Here is a 9056-nt window from a genome sequence, read left to right as displayed (position 1 = left end):
GGCGGCGAACTTAAAGTCTTTGCTTTTATTAGCATGATGTTATAGCAAACTAACTGCCAAGTAGCCTCTGAGGAAACTGGGCTTTCCATAGGTATACATACCGCCCTTGCCTCTGAAGCAGCTTCAAATACCTTCATGTTATTCTTGGGGGCGTTTTAATTCTTCTGATCTTCTGGATTCATGTTTTTGTAACCCATCAGAAAAGCTTTTATTCATCCCTAGCCAATCTGGGCCTACACACTAACAGAAATATTTTCACATCGAGGGACAACAATGTTTTAATTTTTTATTGTCTCATCCCTTTATTTTTCCTAGTTTGGGTTCAAACAATTGTTTTTCTGTCATGATAGTTTTGCAAGAAAATATATTCAAATAATGTAGATCAGATTCTTAATCTGCCTTATTTTGAATTTATAGTCAAAGTAGCCAGCCAGTATGGCTGAGGGGGAGGAAAGGAAAAATGCTGGGACTTTATTCTTCATGTTCTCTAATTTTGATATGTTGAGTAATTGCCTGAAGATATCTCTGCCCTTTCCTGCATTTACCAATCACTAGTAACATGCTATGAGAGTCCTACATCCTGCAGCTTATACCCTTGAATTTCCCTTGTGAGTGGGGACATACAGAGATTTAACCCCCCAGGATGTTTTTGTTTTTGTTTTTGTTTTTAATAAAACCACCATCTAATTCACCTAACGCTCTCCTACATGAGCACCTATCCATCTCACTCTGGACTCCCAGCAGGTCAAACCAGGGAGACTTCGTTGAAATAGACTTGGCATTTAAATTAAAACGTTTCCCAAAGCATCTTGGCAGACCTGTAACTAGTGATGCCAAAAGCCCAAGGCCTGTGCCAGGTTCCTTTTTATCCCCCTGAGTGCTTGTCTCCCACAAGCCACCGGTCACATGCCTGCTGATGTTATAGCTATACTTCATCACACCAACAGCCAGACTATGTAGGTACCATTTCTTCTCTATGGGTGATGGGAAGCAGCATGTTCCTCTGACATGTGCGATTCTCGGCTCCCAACAGGCTTTTTAATAGCTAAACTCAGATTTTTTTTTTTTTCATCACAAACAGCATAGTAAGCAATTGTTTCTCTCCTTCCTGCTTGTCTCTCTGCAGTTACTAAGTGATTGCTTTCCATTTCTCCTATTCCATAAGCAGTGTTATTGAAGAAATTGTAAATATTTTGCCAAAATCTTATGGAAGTGTTTTCATGGCATTGTAAAATTCATAGAAGTTAGAGTTAGAAAGAGCCAAAATATCATAGTCATTCCTCAGCAGATCCTGTCTAATGGTTCCTTCAGACAAATTTTCAGAGTGGGGCAATAAGAGATAGGCAAGACACAAATAAAATGTTCATTCTGGATAACTCCATGGTGCTTATGCCAATTTATTATATATATATATATATATATATATATATATATATATATACACTCATGGTTAGATGTTCATGAGTAATTTGTCCATAACATTTAAAGTCAATAAACACCTTTAAACTCTCATGAGCCTGTTACACAATACATACGTTTACAAAGCAATACAGAGCTTTATCTTTTTTTTAAGTTTTCTTCATATTTCCATCTCAGCTTTTAATCATCATTGTCCCCCTTCACCAAATTCTCTTCTATTTGTGTGTCTCTTTAATTCGATGCCTAGAACGTAAGCTATTCAGGCTCTCTGGTCCGTAATAACCTTCCTTCAGCCTCCCAAAATAACACTGACGCTGTTTACTGACTTCTTGCCGTCATTTATACCCTTGTAGGTTATGAATTCATATCTAGTTTCCAGTTCGCAGGCTCTAACATTACGACTCTCTAAATTTTTCTGACTCACTGATCACTTGGCCTTCAGATTATTTTTTCCCCTCAATGTATTATAACAGTTTTCATTTCCCAAATCTCAATCTCATATTATTTCTGTATTTCTCTAAAGATGCAGTTCAACCTCTAAGCCTTCCTATTCAGCCATTCCCCTCCAGATGCTTAATGGAGAGCTAAGTAGGGCAGAAAGTAGAAGAACAAAATGCTTTAAGGAAACACCAGATTATATCAATGTACTGGTCCACACTGGCTACTCATTTGCCTCCTGAGTTAATCCAAGATGTTGATTTTAATCTAGTATACTCCAACAGCTTGGATTATGTTTGTTTTATCATGATCCTTAACAAGAGATATATAGCAATCACCTTTCTTCCTGGGCACCATAGAGGCAAGTTAGACCTGCCGGAAGCTTTCATTTTCATACTATTCCTTTCCTCTGATGTTAAAAGATCCTTCACCCATCTACAAGTATATATGACTGCCAAGAAGTTAGGCACTCAGGGAATTACATCGACACTTTCCAGCCACTGAGGAACAATTCATTAAATTGCTCTCAGTGTCTACTGAGTTAGATAGCACTTTGAGGGAATCTATTAATTACTAAAGATTTGATAAGATTATTTCATGAACAAAAGTAACAATATGATTGGCTCTAAAAAGCACCATTGCCTTTCATGCTGCTTTTGTAAACTTGCATGTATTTGACTGTATTTCCACTCTTATTTTATTAAAGGAGTCACTGTAAACTCAAATGCCCATAAGGAGCCAGGTGGATAATGTAATGAGTAAAGCTGGAAGGATTTGTTTCATAACAGCATCATAATTTATAGTTATTCAACAGTGACATATTTGCATACCAAGTACAGAGGAATACTCTTCCCGATTCTTTTTCTAGTTTTAAAAAGATCCTTGAATATAAGAAATGTTTCACTTTCCTCTGAACTCTAAGAAAGAGAGTGTGAACATAATGATAAACAGCAACTGATGCTCATCCAGGTGTGGGCCAGCACTGTGGGGTGATAGGGACTCAGGTAACCTGGTAAGTGATCTTACTGCCACCACAAGGGAGTCCTGGCCTGGTGCTGCCATGATCATCTCTTTTTCCAGAGAAGCCAAAAATCTGGAATATAAAATTAGCTATTGTATTAGCTCATTCATTCTCTTACGAGAAGGACACCCACGAAGTGAGGTCTCCACATATTGTTCTTTATAAGGTCTGAAGAGAGGCCTTTTTGTCCCCCCTAACCTACCTCCTAATTGCATGATGAGCAAAGTATAGTCAATGCCTTTCACATTTTGCCTATATCAGGGTCTTGTCAAAATGATTTTCAAGGATGGCTTTATTTTAATGTGTTCAAGGACTCTGATGACCTTATCATTTTCGGCATCCAAATGTGTTGATGTACGGCTCCCAACTTACTTCCCTTCATCTACCCACACCCACATCCCCAACCCCAGAGCTATTTCATCTCTGAACTCAGAAACTCAGAAACCCATTGTCTAGCCAAAAACTCTGCCTTTCCATCAGTCCCTTCCCCTTATTTCCCTTTACTTCCCCACCTGCCAACCTTAGCAAGACATGGGCTTCCTTCACCCCCTCCCACTCTCGCGGTCCATCAGCACTCCTGTCTATGCCTTTCTTTCCTACCCAGCCTGGACCTCAGGACCAAGACTTTCAGCCACATTCCCACCAGCATCCTAGGCCATCACTGTCAATTGTGACCATCTTGTGAATCTACAGTTTTTCATACATCCAATGATACATGCCCCAGGCTGCCACTCTGCTGGAGAGGAGAAAAAAAAAAAAAAATCCTATAGCCATGCTGACTGGCCAAGTGTATGATTTATGTGTTCAATGGAGCCTTTGGTGCTCTGAGGCAATATTTTACCCCTTGCTAATTGGCTCTGATTTCCATTCTCTGAACTCTCCCAGCTGGCCTGCTGCTGCCCGTACTACCCTCCCCGCCATCTCTGCAATAGTCCTAGAATTCTACTTCGCACATAATAAAACACATCAGAAAACAAATTGCTTTAGCTTCCCCTCCATGCTATTTATCCTTACCTTACCCATCACCGCTGCATCTTAGGCTAACTCCATATCAGAAACCATGTATGACTATCTTTTTGATCATTGGACTCTTCTGGTCTGATGTGACTGTTTTTTTTCTTTGGGGACCAAAGGGTTTTATAACCCTTCTTTGGGTGGAAGGTGGAGCGGGGTCTTTAATCTCAATGTCAATCATACAAGAATCAAGGGTTTGAAAGGCAGCCTTAGACTAAAGGAAGAGGAAATTTCCTCCTACTGAGCCACCTGCTCCTCGCGGGCTTAGTGTCTCAGGTCTTCATGGATGTTCCAGGGAAGTGAGGAGGAGAATTAGGCCTCCAAGAGGAGAAGGTTGCCTTCATCAGAAACCCCATAAGGCTGGGCCTGTGGGCTCTAAGGATTGGAACACTGTGTGCCCAATTTAAAATTACTCTGTGGTATAATTCCCCCATGTTATAATTAAGGAGGGCTTAGGTATTAAAGCTCCTCTCCACTGTACTATCTCGCTACTTTCCTTCTACATAAATATATTCTGGATATACATTCCTAGTAATTTTTCAGTTACCAGCCTGTTATAACTGGCTTCCTTCCTCTTCTATTGAAACTGCCCTCCCAAAGGTCATGGTTGACATCCTAATTAACAAACCCAACGTAATCTTCATCTTTCTTGGCCTTCGTGGAACATGCTAACTCTCCTTATATCATTGAAACTCTCTCTTTCCCTGCTGAGATTTTTGGCCTGGCTGTGCCACAGGAATCTCAAACTCCACACGCCTTAGGTTTAATTCACTGAATTTTTACTCCATACCTCTATTCTCCTGTATTCCATATTTCTTTTTATGATATTCTGCCCACACAGTAGCCTTATGAAGTACTCAGCATCAGCCTCAACTCCTGGCACCCCACGTTCCAGTTAACTATCAAGGCATAGTTAACCATGTAAATCAACCTAGAAATGTCTCTAGGTTGTCCCATTCCCACCAGAGTGACCTAGTTTACTGTCTCACTGCACTTGGCTTGGATCATTGCAGTAGCCTCCTAATGCTGGCTGACTCTATCTAGTTCACTGCCCCTCACCTGCCCCCAGCTTCAATCTTTTTCTCAAATCACCATCAAAACTGCCCTGAGGGGATCACTTATCAACCTACAATTCTCCAATAGTTCCACTTCAAGACAACATCATTCTCCGTAGCTGGCACACATGGCCCATCGTAACCTGGTCCCCAGATTCTTCTCTAGCGTCATCTATATTCTCACTCTCTATATGGTTGCTAGGTTTTGACGTCCTATTTCCCTCTCTCCACTGGGAGAAGTTAAAGGCATTCTTTAAGAAAGCACAAATGTTTCCTCCACCGATAAGATGTTCCTGACTCCAGAAGATATAATGAGTTGCTCCTCTAGGCTCTTAAAGCACTTAGTACATACCTCTACTACAGCCCTCATTATACTACACTGTAATTATTTATGAGTCTTTTCCCCAGGAGTTTGAGCTCAACAGAAGACAACTTAGAAGCCTTTTCTCCACACTGAGCTTTATCAGAGTTTGACGATACATTAGGTTCACCTTCCAACTCTGTACCAGCCCAGGACCTGACATACAACAGATCCCCAGTAAATTTGATTTCAATAAGCCCTTTATAAAAATCCATCTTTGTGCCTCATGTGCTTATAAAACCCTTTCTTCTTTCATAAGCCCTCTTTCTTTGGATATGCTGAGTATGTTTTATTCTCTGCCTTCCATTTTATCTTCCTATCTTTCCTGATTATCTGGTACAAATAAGCCCATTCATGTAGCTAGCATCTGTTAAGTATATTTGTACTTTGTATGAAGAACTGTATTTGATGCTATGGATGAAGGTGACTAGGATTTTATGGAAGGAGGGAGTTTTATTTTTTAGTGTGCATGCATTACAGTCTCAGTTTTAAAAGTAGTTTAAAAATAATGAATTAAAGGAGCAGTCCAGCCCTGCCATGGGTCAGTAAAACTTCTGACCTGGCTCTAAGAGGTAGGATGTAGCAAAACCTGACCGGATCAAAAACATTACCCCTCCAGCCTGGCATGCTGCCCGACTCCTTTCTTAATTAGTTAGAAATTCCCACTATTAACAGTACACAACACAAAGAAGACCAAATCTCCAGAAGGCTGCTGTTAGGATGTACAAATTACCTGGCAAAAGGAAGCTTCCCTAGACAGCTCCCACTTATGCATATTAGCAAAAAATTAGCCAAATGTCACCTTGTCCTTTTCAAAAAGCATACACATACGGAAGCCACATGAGAGAGAAAAGATAGGTTCATCTTGTTACCCAGAAGGAGGACAAGGCTCAGAACACTAGCCATTCCCACCCCCACCACCAAAACAAAACAAAACAAAACAAAACAAAACAAACAAAAAACTATAGAGAGGGGTTTAAGGCAAGTGAAGAGACTGAGCATCCCGCTGTGGTTTTATAATCTGGCTCCAGGTCTGCATGGTACAAAGCAATTCCTAAGAGGGGACTTGGGGAGGGACCAAGACTTGAGTGAACCTGACTCTCAGAGGAAGTGATGGAGCTGGCTTGGGGTCAGCAGGTCACTCTGGGGAAGCCGGCAAGCACAAACTGAGACACATCCAAGTTCCTCCCCTTGTCACCAGTTCCTGTGCAAACACTTCTTGCATTATTAAACGGTAGTTAAGACACAATGTGGAGGGAGCCTTGAATGATCTTTTTAAATCATGTGATCATGTAAATAGAGGATCTTGAGCTCAGCTGGGACTAGCACAGGAACACGAGGAAGTGAATAGGCTGTGGTCACTGGGATTTTAGGCTCCACCGAGAGGAAACCTTCCTTGTGCTGCCATTGGACACTGGTATGCATTACCGGGGCGGTGGGCTTGGAATTTCCTTTCCACAAGAACCTTAAGCATAGGGTAGGCAATTATCTACCAGGACGGTATGGGCTGCCCCAGCCTGAAGGCAAAAGGTCATAATGAATGTCTCCTTTGACCTGCTGATTCTGGGTGTTTAACCACAGAGCTTTTTAAAAGTCAAATTAGATGTTTGGGGGTTTTTTTTGGTTGGTTGGTTGGTTGGTTGGTTGGTTGGTTTTTGTTTTTGTTTTTGTTTTCCGTTCTCAGTAGTCTTCATGTCAGTAGAATTACTATTTGGAGTGCTATAATGAAATGTTTCAGCTCTCTCCCAATCCCATGTATTTCTCACTGCACTGTCCAATTCCCTCTCATTTGCTGTCTTGAAACCAAATACCTTTGTAATCATATATTCCCATCCTCTGAGTTTAAGTGTTTCACATAATTGGTCCATTTTTTCTATCTTTTAAATCAGGCTCCCTGGTTTCTCTTTATCACTGAACCTAAGATCCCAGGACATTCTCTCTTCTGGGTAGATTCTCCATTTGGTGAATTCTAAAATGGCCCTTTTCCTAACATGGTAACTAACTTCTCTGATGCTGAGGATATGCTGTATTTGTAACTGTTAGGGGCAATTAAAGTGTCTAGTAGAGTACAATGTTAATGTGAGTGATTTTCAATGAAAGTAATTTTAAATCACCTGTGATCTCCAGTTCTGATAATGGATAACTTGGGTTTTTGACTCTATGTTGTATCCAAAATAAAATTTCGTATCACCACATTCTCCAGTGTCAAACTCAGCCTACTGCTTCCATAAACACTTCACACATTAAACCATTTCTATGTTCTCTAATCCATCCGTCTCCCTACAAAGATTGTATTAGTCTACACTGACATTTCAGCCGTAAAAATGCTCCCAACCATCTCTTCTCTGCCTTCTCTTTTCCTTTTAAACATACAGCTTAAATCTTAAGTCTTTCATAAGCCCTTTTCTCTACAGTGGTGTGTAAACACTTCATTCCAACAATCTACTGTTCTCGCTCTTACTTGTAGGGAAATTCAAACCTTCTGTCTAATTCGGGATGTTAGGAAGCAGCCTGGCTATGTGACTCAGCCCCTAGACCTGAGATGCTCTAGCAGGCTAGGAGCTTCTAGCAGAACCTTGCCATTTGGTCACTATTTGACATAAGACAAATCCTTTAAACCTTAGGGATTTCATTTTCCTCCAAGGTCACACAGGGATAAAAAGGCTGACCTACCTTCCAACCTGCCTCCTGGGATGGAAGCAGACCAGCACGTGCAAGCAATAAGAATAGTATACATGCTGGTTGAAAAGGTAGCAATTTGAGCTCACAAATAATTTCCCCAAAAGGTCAATTAGACCCACAAGATTTTTCTGGCACACACAGGAAGTCTCAGCTTCATCTATATTTAATGTACTTCCTTTCTCACTAGTCCCCACAAAAGTGAGTTTGGGGTGTACTAAATATTTCACAGTAAAAATTTCCATGCCCCCAAATTCCAGAGCCCCAGTCAGTGGCCCCCTAATTTTTAATATAACAAAATGTCTGCTCAATCACAGAATATGGATATTTATCGGAACATAATCAACTACATTCCCTTTATAGCACTATTGACAACTAATTCTTGTACATTATGTCAACTTGGGGATTGTATGACTGCCCACTAACTCACCCATCAGCTCACGGTGTCTTATACGCACTTTTTAGTCTCTTTAAGTGCATCTCACAAGCTAATAACTCTGCAGAGAAAGAAACATAAAACAATGAAAGGACAGAAATTGTGTCCTTCTAAATTGTGATCTCATCAAGAAGAAAAGAGGGAGGCCAGCCCAGCACCCAGAGACTGTAATGGGGAAAACCATTCATCAATTCAGAAGGGTGGATGAGTAATGGGGCTTATGGGTTGGGAACAGAATCCTATGTATCAAAATGAAAGAAAGCATTAGTATAATTAGTGTTCCTTGTGCGGCTGGCTCAAGAGCCCTACTTGTTTCTGGCAGGAGTGGAGTAGGGGGCAGGGACCAAATACTTACCAGTTAATTTCTTTGGGCAAGTCCGTATCATTTTAGGCCTCAGGGCGGGGGGTGAGGCATGCGGGCACCTTGGGATGAGCCAGGCATCTAAGAACTAACCTCACTTCCTATCTAGGCCTGAACACCATCCCTTCAGGGGTAAGTAAACAGGGGTCCTGGGTGTGGGCCTGCTTTGAGATTCAAGCTTTATGGATTTATTTCATCAAGACTCTGTCTCTAGGATCTGGAGGTGAGATTTCTGTGAGTCTAGTTTCAGCCTGCAGCAGCAGCTACTCTAA

The sequence above is a fragment of the Panthera uncia genome, chromosome C2 (assembly GCF_023721935.1).
Source record: "Panthera uncia isolate 11264 chromosome C2, Puncia_PCG_1.0, whole genome shotgun sequence".
Taxonomy (NCBI): domain Eukaryota; kingdom Metazoa; phylum Chordata; class Mammalia; order Carnivora; family Felidae; genus Panthera; species Panthera uncia.
Note: the sequence above shows the minus strand (reverse complement) of the source record.